The sequence below is a fragment of the Crinia signifera genome, unplaced genomic scaffold (assembly GCF_055691185.1).
Source record: "Crinia signifera unplaced genomic scaffold, ASM5569118v1 HAP2_SCAFFOLD_242, whole genome shotgun sequence".
Classification (NCBI taxonomy): Eukaryota; Metazoa; Chordata; class Amphibia; order Anura; family Myobatrachidae; genus Crinia; species Crinia signifera.
In genome coordinates this window covers 1-13495 of record NW_028142135.1, presented here as the reverse complement: position 1 = coordinate 13495, position 13495 = coordinate 1, and the positions used below count along the sequence as shown (strand labels likewise).

Below are 13495 nucleotides of genomic sequence, written 5' to 3'. Positions count from 1 at the left end.
TACATGATAATGTATTTATAGCATTCCTCCCAACTGTCCTGATTACAGTGGTATGGTCCCGCTATTTGGAGCCTGCCCTGATGTCCCTTGAGGGGAGGTGATCATGGCTGCTCTGCTTTGTGGAGCAGCCGGTGATTGCTGGATAGGTGCCGTGCGCAGCAAGGAGAGACGGGGCTGGGTACGCTGGCAAAGAGGATGGAAAACCCGGGGCCTCGATGCCCGGTCCCGCCCCCGTTGCACATAGCCCCGCCCCTTTCCAGGGCCAGCTGCATGCAGGTCCCACTGATCTATTGGTAAAAGTTGGAAGGCATGTTCGATGTTCTGTGTATACAATACATTCCTTTTTCTTTTTTAATAGTAGGATCGGCAGCAATTAGCTGTATGCTCTGGCCTTCGTCTGCGGATCTTCGCCTCCAGTGAAGTGTATGGCCTTTGTCAAACATACATAAAAAAAAATAAAAAAATGATACCCGATCTATTGTCTGCGGGCAGACGTGATTCTAGTCTGGCTCTAAACACAGATATTTCTCCATTCCCAGGAGAGAAATTGGCCTCACACCACTTGCTGAAACACAGGGGCGGATTGGCCCACCGGGAAACCGGGCCGTTTCCCGGTGGGCCGGCACATTTTAGAGTCATAGCGGCCGCCCACCCTCCCTGGCTGGGCCGCGGCCACCAAACCGCCATCTCCGCGGTTACCGGCCGCGGCCGCAGCAAAATGCCCTGAATAAACATGGCCGCGGCTGTGGCCGAAGTTGAAATGGCCGCGGGAGGGCTGGTGCGCATGTGCGGCCGCACACAGCACCTCCCGCGGTGCTTACAGCCCGACTGACACACTTCCGGGTTTTGCGGCGCCACCCTTCTCCCCGCCAGCGGAGCTCTGAAGCCGCGCAAAAAATTAAATGTATGTGAGCGGCTGCTGGGAGAGAGAAGTGCGGATGCTTCAGTAATGTCCACAGCTGTGTCTGCTTTCATTGATGCTTTGAGTAGGGCACTCAAAGCGGCAATGAAAGCAGACACAGCTGTGGACATTACTGAAGAATCCGCACTTCAGGGCGATGGTTGCTGCTGGGAATCAGAAGCAGCGCTGCAGCGGTCGGGTGCCTACCTCGGGGGATCAGCAGCCAGAGGAGCCGGCTTGGTGACAAGCAGAACAGGCAGGGATCGAATGTGTTCCTCACTTGATTTGTATGCCTGGGGGCTCCACTCTACACTCTCCCTGCACAGGCTGCTGCTGCGTGCTGCTGAACTTCCTGTGTCAGAAGAATGAAGCTCCAGTTCTATAAAGGTGGTGGCTGAGGGTATGATTCATCGGGGTACTGACAGGTAATGCACTTCCACTGTACAGTGTGTTTGTCACTGTGTGTGCATGTTAGTTTGCCCTCCCCTGCCCATTTCAATTACAGCAGCTGTAATGGGGTGCTTTCAGCCAGGACCCTGACACTGCAAAATGGCACCTAGCTGCTCTGAGATTACCATCCCTGGCCCCACTGCCCCAATGTACACCATAATTCTCCTCTCTCCTGCTCATCCACCCACCCACTATTCCTCCTCTCTCCTACTCTCCCACTATTCATCCTCTCTCCTGCTCTTCCACCCACTCTTCCTCCTCTCTCCTGCTCCATCCACCCACTATTCCTTCTCTCTCCTGCTCCATCCACCCACTCTTCCTCCTCTCTCCTGCTCCATCCACCCACTATTCCTTCTCTCTCCTCTTGTTTCTCCCACTAATCCTCCTCCATACTCCCGTATCTAGCCACACTAGTAACCATTCTCCCCCCAATTACAGTGCACCCCCTGTCATTTTTTCATCTGGATCATGCATTAGAGTACAGTAGCCAAAGAAGGAGGGGGCAGTTTAGACTGAAGGAGAAAAGGGGAGGCCATCCTTTAAGGCAGTGGTTCCCAACCCTGGTCCTCAAGTACCCCCAACTGTGCACATTTTCCAGGTCTCCACACAGAATCACAGGTGACATAATTAGCTCCACCTGTGATCTTTTAAAACGTGTCTGAATAATGAGTGCACCTGCTGGGTGACCTGGAAATGTGCACTGTTGGGGGTACTTGAGTACCAGGGTCGGGAACCACTGCTTTAAGGGACAGTTTCTGCAGGGCAGGCATGCCATCTGCATTTCCTCTGCCACAGTGCAACCTACCTTCCCATTTAATCTGCTTAATCCCTTCCCCCAACCCAGAGCTGTCATATGCTTTGATACAGGCAGAATGGGGCTCTGGGCATGGCCAGCGGTGAGATGATGTGTCTAACCAACTGCGTCTCCATGCTTTGTAACTTATATTTCAGCTAACAGTATAGGTGCAGTAGGCAGAAGCTGGGCTCCCGGGGGGGTGTAAGAGCAGGGTCAGGGCACAGCATACTGCAGACTTTGGCCACTGAGCTGGAGGGAGTGAAGACAAGCTGTAATGTCACTGTAGTGTAGCATTTACAGTGTAGTGATATAGTGCTGCATATTGAGGGAATGTACTGTAGTGTAGAGGAGTGGAGGCAATGTAGTGTAGAGGAGTGGGGGCAATGTACTGTAATGTAGTGATTTCTTTCAGTGTAGAGATATACTGTAGGACCTGATTCTGGTTGGCTTAGACTTGCGGAGTCAGGTCCTAGACCTGGGCGGGCGGCTGACGTCCTGTGGTGGGAGGCAGGTTGGTGGGGGCCTAAAACATATGTTTGCACCTGGGCCTACTAGACATTAGTTCCGCCACTGAGTGCTGTGTAGGGAGATCGGTGCTGCTGCTGTGATCTGTGCGGTGCTGGTAGGTGGGGGTTGCTGTGCAGGAAGAAGGGTTAGGGGTGCTGACATGCTGGGATAGGTGTTGGTTGCTGTGTTGTGCTGGAACAGGGTTGGTGAGTGTGGCGAGATGGCATACAGGGATGGGTGCTCTGCTGTGATCTGTGCTGTGCTTGAAGAGGGGTTTTAAATGAGGGGTGCTGTGCTGGGTGAGGGGTGATGGATGCTACATAGTAAGGGGAGAGTCTGGGGTCCTGTGTTGTGAGGGTAGACTATGCCGTATAGAATGCCTTCTGTGGTAGGGCTGTAAGGGACTTTACGCTAACATCCCCCCGTCATTTAGGTGCTTATTTTTTTTAAATCTAGTTTAAGTTGCAGCTGACACCAGAGACGGGAACTGCGGTCTGAACCTTGCGGGAACCAGAAGCAGACAGCTAGAGACGGGAGCCTGACCCACAAAGCTGCTTGAAGCTGACACCAGAAGCAAGAGTCAGGAGCTGAGGTATGAACCTGGTGCTAGCCGGAAGCTGATATCTAGAAGCACGAGCCTGGAGATCGGATCGGACACTCGCAGCTGCCGGGAGCTGGCAACTAGAAGCAGGAGCTGTGCAGCAGCCTGGAGCTGACAGCCGGAGGTAAGTCGGGGGGTCGAGCGCAGCTTAGGATGTGGCAGTATGGCCCTCTACCTCACAAGCTGCTTCACACCACACTTGCACCAATGTTACATAACTCCCTCTTTCTCTCTCTCCGACTCTCCCTTTCTATCTCTATCCACCCCTCCGTCACTCTTTTCCTTTCTCTCCTTTCCTTTACAGCTGATTTCTCCCTCCTCTCTATTTCTCTCTCCTCTCCTTCTCTCTCCTCTCCTTCTCTCCCTTCTCTCTCTTCCTCTCTCTCCTTCTCCTCCTCCCCCCTTCTCTCTCTCTACATCCTTAGCCTCTCTATCTCCCTCCCTCTCATCCTCTTTTACTTTGTCTCTCCCTCTCCATTATTATTATTATAATTTTATTTATAAGGCGCCACAAGTGTTTCGCAGCGCCGTACAAAGGAACAATACAGGGAGACAAAGCTTGGCATAACATTGAATAAATAACAAAAATACAGTACAAATAAAGAGCGCCACAGATCAATACACATTACAGCTTGGATATAAGTAGTGAGGACTCAATCAACATACAACTAGAGGCTTGATGCCAATGATGGAGAGGAGTATGCGGACAAAGATGGTCACTGAGTGTTGGAGTATAGGAGAGCTGTGAGTGAAATGTGAAGAGAAGTGGGCTTTGACAACAGGAGGGAAGAGGGCCCTGCTCAGAGGAGCTTACAATCTAGTAGGAAGGGGAGACAGACAGATTGCAAGAGGTGCAAGCGAGTGGGTGGTGGTTAGATAGCAGGATGTAAACAGGCAGGGGGTCGGAGAACCAGCTGGTTTATGCAGTGGAAGGGTACGCTTTGATGAATAGGTGAGTTTTCAGTGCCTGTTTGAAGCTTTGCAAGGTCGGGGAGAGTCTAATGGAGCGAGGGAGTGCGTTCCACTGAGGGGGTGCAGCACGGGCAAAGTCCTGTACTCTAGCATGGGAAGCAGTGATCAGGGTGGAGGAGAGACGACAGTCGTCATTTCCCTCTACCCCTCTCTTTCTATCTCCCTCCTTTCTCTCCCCCTCTTACCCTTCTCTCCGCCTCTCTCCCTATCCATTCCCCTCTATCCCACTCCACCCTTCCCCTCTTACCCCCTTCCCTTTTTTCCCTCTGTCCCCTCTCCCCCCCTCCCTCCTCTTTCCCCACTCTCTATTTCTGTCACCTCTCTCTTCTGTCATCCAATGCCTCTACCTGCCATCCTCTGTCACACATTGCCTTCCCCTGGCATCATCCACTTACTACCTCTTTTACTCTCTCCCTGAGGTCACCCACTGCTTATCTCTATCACCCTTTGTCTCTCTTTGTAAACCACTGCCACTCTATCTCCCACTATCCATCCCCATCGTCCACTACATCACCCTCTACCTTTCCCCGGTGTGACTGTCACTATCTCCCCATTTCCCTCTCTCTCCTGTTGGTCTCTGACTTTTTTAGACATCACTCTTTGCCTCTTCCTGTTACCTTTTCACTGTCACCCACTGCCTCTCTACATCATTTCCTTTGAGACCACACCATTGTAAGGCCATGGCCATTGTTCCAGTTTTTTTACTTTTTGCACTGGGAGCCGAATTGCCAAGAAACAGTCCAATTGTTTTTGGCTGAGGGGATCAAAATTTCTAGTTACGCCACTGAAACCCCCCCCCCCCCCCCACACACACACAGCCTAACCCTAACCATACTCGCACCCCTGCGGCCTAACCTTAACCCTACTCATATCCCTCACAGGCCTTACCCTAACTAAAAAAAACACACACACAACCTAACCATACACCCCCTGCCCCCCTGCAGCCTAAACCTACTTCTACACACAACTCAGCCTAACCCTAATAATAATTCTTTGCAGCCTAGCTATAACCATACAAATACTGCTCCCGCCTGTCCCCTTATCCACACTACCACTACTCCAGCCGGCCCCTGCTTCCCACTACTGCTCCCGCCTGTCCCCTTATCCACACTACTCCTACTCCAGCCTGCTGCTGTTTCCCACTACTGCTCCCAGCCTGTCCCCTTATCCACACTACCACTACTCCAGCCGGCCCCTGCTTCCCACTACTGCTCCCAGCCTGTCCCCTTATCCACACTCCCACTACTCCAGCCGGCCCCTGCTTCCCACTACTGCTCCTAGCCTGTCCCCTTATCTTCTCTATTACTACTCCAGCCTGCCCCTGCTTCCGACTACTGCTCCCAGCCTGTCCCCTTATCCACACTACTACTACTCCAGCCTGCCCCTGCTTCCCACTACTGCTCCTAGCCTGTCCCGTTATCTTCACTATTACTACTCCAGCCTGCCCCTGCTTCCCACTACTGCTCCTAGCCTGTCCCCTTATCTTCTCTTTTACTACTCCAGCCTGCCCCTGCTTCCCACTACGGCTCCTAGCCTGTCCCCTTATCTTCTCTATTACTACTCCAGCCTGCCCCTGCTTCCCACTACTGTTTCTAGCCTGTCCCCTTATCCACACTACTATTACTCCAGCCGGCCCCTGCTTCCCACTACTGCTCCTAGCCTGTCCCCTTATCTTCTCTATTACTACTCCAGCCTGCCCCTGCTTCCCACTACTGTTTCTAGCCTGTCCCTTTATCTTCTCTATTACTACTCCAGCCTGCCCCTGCTTCCCACTACGGCTCCTAGCCTGTCCCCTTATCTTCTCTATTACTACTCCAGCCTGCCCCTGCTTCCCACTACTGCTCCTAGCCTGTCCCTTTATCTGCACTACTACTCCAGCCTGCCCCTGCTTCCCACTACTGCTCCTAGCCTGTCCCCTTATCCACACTACTATTACTCCAGCCTGCCTCTGCTTCCGACTACTGCTCCCAGCCTGCCCCCTGCTCCCCTCCAGGCCTCACTGTACAGTACCCACCCATAGCCACTATCCGCTCAAACCCCTGGCTTCCAGTATATACCTCTCTGACTTGTACACTACCGACAATATCCCTGCCCCCCCAGGAACATACACTGTCCATGCTACCCCAAGTCCTCCTAGCCACAGTACCCCCACCCCAGGGACATATACTTTCCACACTTTTTTGTGTGTGTGGAGCTCAATGTGTTTTTATTTTATTTCTGTGGGGGCTAATGGTTAATGTTTGCCCTGTCAGGGGTCAATGTATTTATTTTACCTGTTTGGGCTATCAGTAAATATCATTGTTTTCTATTTGAGCCAGTGTTTTATCTGGGGGGGAGAGGGGTGACAATGTGTTTATTCCTGTGGGGGGCAAATTGATTTTGATGTTTTTTTTTTCCTGCTGGTGCAAATGTGTTTGTATTTTCCTGCGGGGCCAGTCCATATATTTGGTGCACGGCCATGCACCAGGGCAGTGTAATGGCATTAGCATATAGCTGCAGATGCAACTGCAGCAAAAGTTGCAAGAAAGGCCGCAACTGCATGCAACCTGGAATTCTACCCTATAAGTAGGGATCCCGCCCCCTTTCACAGACCCCACCCCCTCAGCAGACTCCACCCCCATTAGGGCTGCTTTCATAAATTTCCCGGGCTGGTTTTTCATCCCAATCCGCCCCTGCTGAAACAGGTAAGGATCATATGGTCGACCTAAAGATTGTCGACAGTCATTAGGTCAACATACTGCAAGGTCGACATGGGTCAAGGTCAACAGGTCATTTGGTCCAAAAAAGCATTGGGTCAAAATGGTCTAGCTCTGGGGTAGCCAACCCTAGTCCTCGAGAGCTACCAACAGTGCATGTTTTGCAGGTCTCCTCACAGAATCACAAGTGAGCTAATTAGCTCCATCTGTATCTTTTAAAATGTGCCAGTGATTAATGAGTGCAGCTGTGCAGCAGCTAGGTTGTCTGTAAAATGTGAACTGTTGGTAGCTCTCGAAGGCTAGGGTTGGCTACCACTGGTCTAGCTCAACATGGGGTTTTTTACTTTTTTTTTTACCCGAATGCCGACAGTCAACATGGACACAGGATTAAGTGCACCGCATCCCCTCGCATGTCTGGCTGTGCTTGGTACTCTATGTTATTCTCCCACCACACCCTAGTGCAGGCGTTCCCAACCACGGTCCTCAAGGCACACCAACAGTACAGGTTTTAATGATATCCAGGCTTGAGCACAGGTGACTTAATTAGTACCTGTGATTTGGATTAATCCATCTGTGCTGAAGCCTGGATATCACTAAAACCTGCACTGTTGGTGTGCCTTGAGGACCGTGGTTGGGAACGCCTGCCCTAGTGGATGGTAGGGCATGAAATTCCGCCTGTCGGCACATGTCGGCTCAAAAAACCCCCCAAAAATCCAGTGAAAAACCCAGTCGACCTAGACCATGTTGACCTAATGACCTGTCGACCTAGACCCATGTCGACTTTGCAGTATGTCGACCTGATGACTGTCGACCATCTGATATCGCTGATACAGGTTAATAGATAGAGGCTATCAATCCGAACGGCCTGTAATTGGTATAGCTATCTCACCCCTGCATTACTATATTAAGTATCAATTGGTAATGGGGGAGGCGCACCCAGGAATATGTATTAGACTTGGAAGCAAAGAAAGATAAAGTATTCCTACAAGGGGCAATCTAGGTTAGCATATATTAATGTTCTGATTAATGTTATAGGTACATTAATAAAGTGACCCAAGAAACAGAGAATTGGCTAAAACATGATGTTTATTGAATCATTTATTAAGGACAGCGAAATATTAAAAACATAAGTGAAAAGTGATAAATGTGAAATAAAGTGCATTAGAAAAAAAATTAAAATAAGTCTGTTACGTGTGTGTTATCGGTCATAGCATGTGTGTCTGTAATACTGTTATTAATCTCCACGCAAATATCAATTATTGCTCTAATTAGGCAGTCTTGTAAATTCATCAACAAAGGGACATGTGCACGTTTCAAGATGACGGGTGCAGCAAAATTGTTAGGAATAAAGGTGCGTACACACGGGGCAATATGATCGCTGGCAATATATTGCTAGATTATATTGCCCAGTGTCCCGTTTTGTGAAAACGGGAGCGCGCACCCGGCGATTTATCGCTGGTGCACACTCCAATCACTGGCAATATGGTCGCTCAGCAACCATATTCCCAGCTATTTCAGCCCCTATCGCCCCCGTGTGTACACAGCATAATCGCCCCCGGATGACGTCAGCGAACCGGGACCAGGGCGGTCTTTTCGTATGGGCTTAATGGGCACTTGCTCTGGGGCCCCAGGTGTATAAGGGCCATACTCTGATAGCTGAGGATCCCCTTTTTCCAGGGATACCAGCATTTTTAAAATCGGCCCTGGAGAAATGGAGATATCCAACTTCAAAGCAGCAGTCCACATCTGACCTGTTAATTGCACTTCCCAGTCAGAATTCTCAGGTTCTCTCTGACTTAAGGTGCCCATACACGTCTCGATGCGGGCGTGCATTTTGAGCTTAAATAGCACGCATCGCATTCATCCTTGTACATGCGTTGTGCATACAATGCGATGAAAAGCAAGTACAAAAAGTATGTGCAGCACATACTTTTCTCTTTCAATGGTCCTGGTGACACAGCTTCACATTGGGATGTAGGAGGGTCCGCAGGAGCCAGGCACCTATCCTAAAGCTTTTGGAGGGTAGGCTCCTCTCCTACTGCATCCCAGACTCCTCAGTTCGTGTTAGGTGCCCACTGGAGTGGGTGCTATTCTAAAGGGCTGCCGGAGCAGCCGAAGGAGTAGAGTTAGTTAGGGTTTTTATTATTTTATTAACTTTTACACTAGCTAGGTAGGCACAGTGTGAGGATTCTCATTAGTGAATCCTCACACTGCTAGCACAGCAGGAGCTGACAGAAGCGCGTCCTGTCAGCTCACTGTGCACAGGGGAGACGCTGCCTGGCCTCCCTGTGCAGTGCTTACAGCTTCTTTTAAGAAGCTACGAAAACTCCACAGAATGATACTGAGCGCTGATTACCTATTCTACCGACTGTCCAGGATACACAACCAGTGTCCAACATACAAATTCTCAGTTGAAGTAAAAAAAATTGTGACATCTAGTGGTGCGAATAGGAACTGCAGGCAATCATCCCGATCATCCCTTTTTGTGATCATCCTTTTAGTACATCCGCAAATGGTGCCCTGCATACACAAATACATCCACTATAACCACAAACCCTAGCATACTACACATCCTATAACTAGCGAGTCTACCACATACCGACATCCTAAAAAAGAAACCTCCTCTATTACCCATAACGCCCAGCATAAACACACAACAGCGCACATATACCTGTACCACAGCCGCACAGCATCTGCCATGAGCCTGACGTCTGCCTTGTGTCCCGTGTCCTCGGCTCCTGCAGCAGGAGGTGCTGGGTCGTCCTCTGCTCCGCCTGTTGTGCTGTTCTGGGTCGGCCTCTGCTTCCACCCCCGGCTCCTATCAGGCTGGGGATCCTCCTCTATCCTCTCCTCCGCTGGGCTGTCACCTGTCCTCTGAGCAGCTCCTGTCCTTGATGTTACATCGTGTTCTTAACTTACTTTCGGGCAGGCATCTCTACGGGCAGCTCCGCACCACTGAGGGGGCTTCTACAGGTCTCCAGCTAGGGGTCCTTTGCATGTCCTCCAGTCCTGGTTCCTCGAGAGCGGGTGTCCTTCGCGGTGCCTGCGCACCTTGGTCTCCACTTGCTGCGTCCTCTATCTTCTTCGGAGCAACTTCAGGAGAATCCTCCGGCTGGGTGTGCTCCCAGGTAATTTACCCCCTCAGCACCTTCTTCCTTGAGGTTCTAGTCTTCACCCTCTCGGCTCCTCCACAGGCAGGCACTATGTAGGACACCTCGGCAGCACACATCATTCTGTTCTCTCTGGGTTTGGGGCTCCTCCTGTGGTTGGCAGCTAGTGGGGGCAGCGCGGTTCCCTTCCCTCTGGCAGGTGGCAGCAGTAGGGGACTTGGAGGAGCCTGGCTCTCCTGGCGCCATTCCTGGTCTCACAGCTGCGCAGCCTCCGCTCCTTACAGGTCAGCAGCTCACAGCACTGCACAGGCCCTTGTCCTCTCCAGGGATCACTCTTCCCGGTGCCGGCTCTCTCTGTTGTGGGTTATGCATCGCTGCAGGACCGCCTCTGATCCCCCTGCCCTACCTCTCTATAGTCCCTCTCACTGGCTCACCCGCCATATCCTGTACTGGCTGTATCATATATTTTTATATTTCTTTATACTCAAAGGCTATATATCCCCCTTCCCACACAGATTTAAGTTGCGACTATTTGACACAGTGGCTGCCTTGATAAAGGTACCAGCGGGGACCGAAACGTCAGAAGATCTCTCTTGCAGAAAATAAACTTTGGATTACCTCCTGGTTGTACCTCCATTGAACTACAGACTGGTGAGTGCTGTTTATTCCCCCAGTGGGGGTTCTTTCTGGTATCTATCTATCTAAGGAATTATCCAAGCAGGCAGCGGCACTCCATGGGCTTAACAATGTGTTTATTGGAGGTGACCGACGTTTCGGGGACTGGATACCCCTTTGTCAAGGTGTACAACGCGTGCGGGTGACACAGCAAACATTTAAATACATACAGCATGTGCATACTCACCATTCCCGTACGTGGAGCGTCCCGGTTGCGTCCAGTGCGGCTTCCGGTGCGGGCGGATGTCAGTGGGCGGAGCCTCACTGCATCATCACGCTCCCCTCTGTTGTAGATGGGTTGCTATGGTGACCCCACCGTATCGCCCACTTCTGTATGACAACCTCCGCTCCAGGATCCGGGTTTGGCTTCTGCCTATAACAACACATAAATGGCACATAAATAACCTACATTAAAACAGTAAAACAATGTTAAAAAATGGTGCAAGTTGGGGGGCGTGGCTACGCTGCGGAGGAGAGCGGACGCATCCAGCCTGAGCTCCCGCTCTGCTTTCCTCCGTTAACATCTTTATTCTATCCCCTCTACTCCAAGACCCTCTCCCTCACCCCCAGCCGTCCCTACCACCTCCCAGCATCAATCGGGTAGCAGCTGCAGAGCCGGGGAGTGCTCCGTGCGCTCTCGCGGGTTGCGGCCTACCCGTTCCACAGAAGCCGGGGCCTCGATTTTAGACGCGGCGGCCGGGACGGAGCAGGAGGCCGCTCGAGGCGGCGCTGCGACCCACTGGCCTCAGTCGGCGGGACACCCAGCATCCAGGAGACCCCTCCGTGACGGGGAGCCGCTGGTCCCCAACAGCAGGACCAGAGCAGACACAGCAGCTCAGGCGGACGCCCCGATCACCGGGCGGCCGCCATCTTGGATTTCCCCGAGGAGAGGCAGACATCCAACAGGTTAGTCCTGGACCACCGGAGACACACAACAGACTCTCCCACGGGCACACACCTCACACAATACCAAGGTGAAAATCCCTCCTGCCCTCCCCTCACACCCTGGTGGGCCTAACTAAACGTATAGAGGCCTGATAGACTGCAGGGGCACAACTGCAGAGAGACCCCTGGCGCAGGCACTCTAGATAACTAAGATCTGTTGGTGCCCCGTGGCTCAGGAGTGCCCCTAACCCAGCAGACACCTTCCTTAACAGCCCTCACTGACCTCCGGGCAGTGAACTTACCGTGAGACATCACCAGGTGCCCCAGCTTGAGTGTCAAGGACTGCTCTCTCCCCTCTGGGGACCAGTGCGAGGACCTCTCATCCTGATCGTTGACTGCCTCCTGGGGCCTCGAAAGACTCAATCCGCACCCGGCGGCCCCACACTCCCTCCCGCCCGGTCCTCCTCCATTACAGAAGCCCCCGGCCTCAACTCCAGCCTCGGCGGGTCCCTCCCGCTATAACAACCCTCCTACCCCCCTGATAGCCGGGCAAGACCGTTTATTTGCCCCACCTGGTGCAATTGGCGGCGAAATATCAGCTCAAGGGCCGGTCCCTGGGCTCAAAGGGGAGAGACTCCCTACCCTAAACAGTTCAACCTCCTCCGTGGAGGTCAGGACAATCATCAACATGCTCTCCTGAACTCACTTGGTAACCCGCGGGGACCAAGGCTATCCCTCACTACTGATCACCTCAGCCATTTCCACTCCACAAATACCACGTTTACACTTTGATCGCTGACCTAGGCCACGACCGATCTTGTTTATTATGTCTCAGAGACACAAGAAAACCCCCCAACCATCCGGAAACTTCTTCGGCTCCAAATCTAAGAATTCTTCAAGCAGCATGCAGCTCTCAGACTCCCCTTCCCAACATGAGACGGCAGAAACGACTATAGACCCCCACATTCAGGCAGTTATGACCGGACTCCTGGAAGGGGTACAAAGTGCATTCAAACAGGAGCTAGCCAAGGCAGTCTCGGAGTTCAGGTCCGACCTGACAGCTCTAGGCAACAGAACTGACGCTTTAGAATCAAAAACAGACGACTTATGTCGTTCCCAATCCCGTCTGGATAAAGAACTCTCCAGACTCCATGAAGAGATGGAGGCCCTCAAAGAGAGACAAGAAGATCAAGAAAATCGCTCTCGACGCAACAATTTGCGCATCCGCAACGTATCGGAAACTGTTCTTAGTTCCTCTCTACCAACATTCCTGAAAGAATTCTTTCAACAAATAGCTCCTTCGCTTTCAGACGAGGATTGCCTTCTAGACAGGGCCCACAGAGCCCTTCGCCCGAAACCCCCCGCATCACAACCCCCAAGAGACATTATTGTCCGATTCCATTATTATCACACAAAAGACAAGATCCTCTCAACCACCAGAGACTCCCCAACCACCCAATTCCGAGACATGCAACTACAAATATTTCAAGATTTAGCCCCCTCGACCATCCAAAAACGGCGCGATCTACAACCGGTCACTAAAATCCTTCGTCAACATAAGATTCGCTATAGGTGGGGTTTTCCTTTCATGCTACAAGTGTCGGCAAATGACGCACTGCACAACATCAAGACTCTGACCCAAGGTCAAGACCTTTTGGCCAAGCTAGACCTTCTTCCATCCCCTTCATCAGGAGCCGAAGCGGGTCCCTCTACCCCTAGACCTCAGCGACACTCCCCTCCACCACCAGATTGGACAAGGGTTTCTCGTCACCGAGTGGAAAACGGCGAGCCTAACTGAACTCATGTTCACCTAAACTGAAGTATATCGTAGTAGGCCCCATGTGTGTGCTTACAACAACGACCTTCTATGGGTGAGATCCACCCCTGTTATATTGTTTATTC

At 51.7% G+C, this 13495-nt stretch overlaps 1 long non-coding RNA gene across 2 annotated transcripts; it reads left to right on the top strand.

Moving 5' to 3' along the window:
- Positions 1-1006: 1006 nt before the first annotated feature.
- LOC146054519 (uncharacterized) lies at positions 1007-10744 on the top strand. 2 transcript variants are annotated; one of them, XR_014468209.1, is made up of 3 exons: positions 1007-1326; positions 3111-3379; positions 10549-10744. It is a non-coding gene; the product is annotated as an uncharacterized LOC146054519 (long non-coding RNA). The 2 variants fall into 2 exon arrangements; XR_014468210.1 differs by lacking the exon at positions 10549-10744 and adding an exon at positions 9853-9887.
- The last annotated feature ends 2751 nt before the right edge of the window (positions 10745-13495 follow it).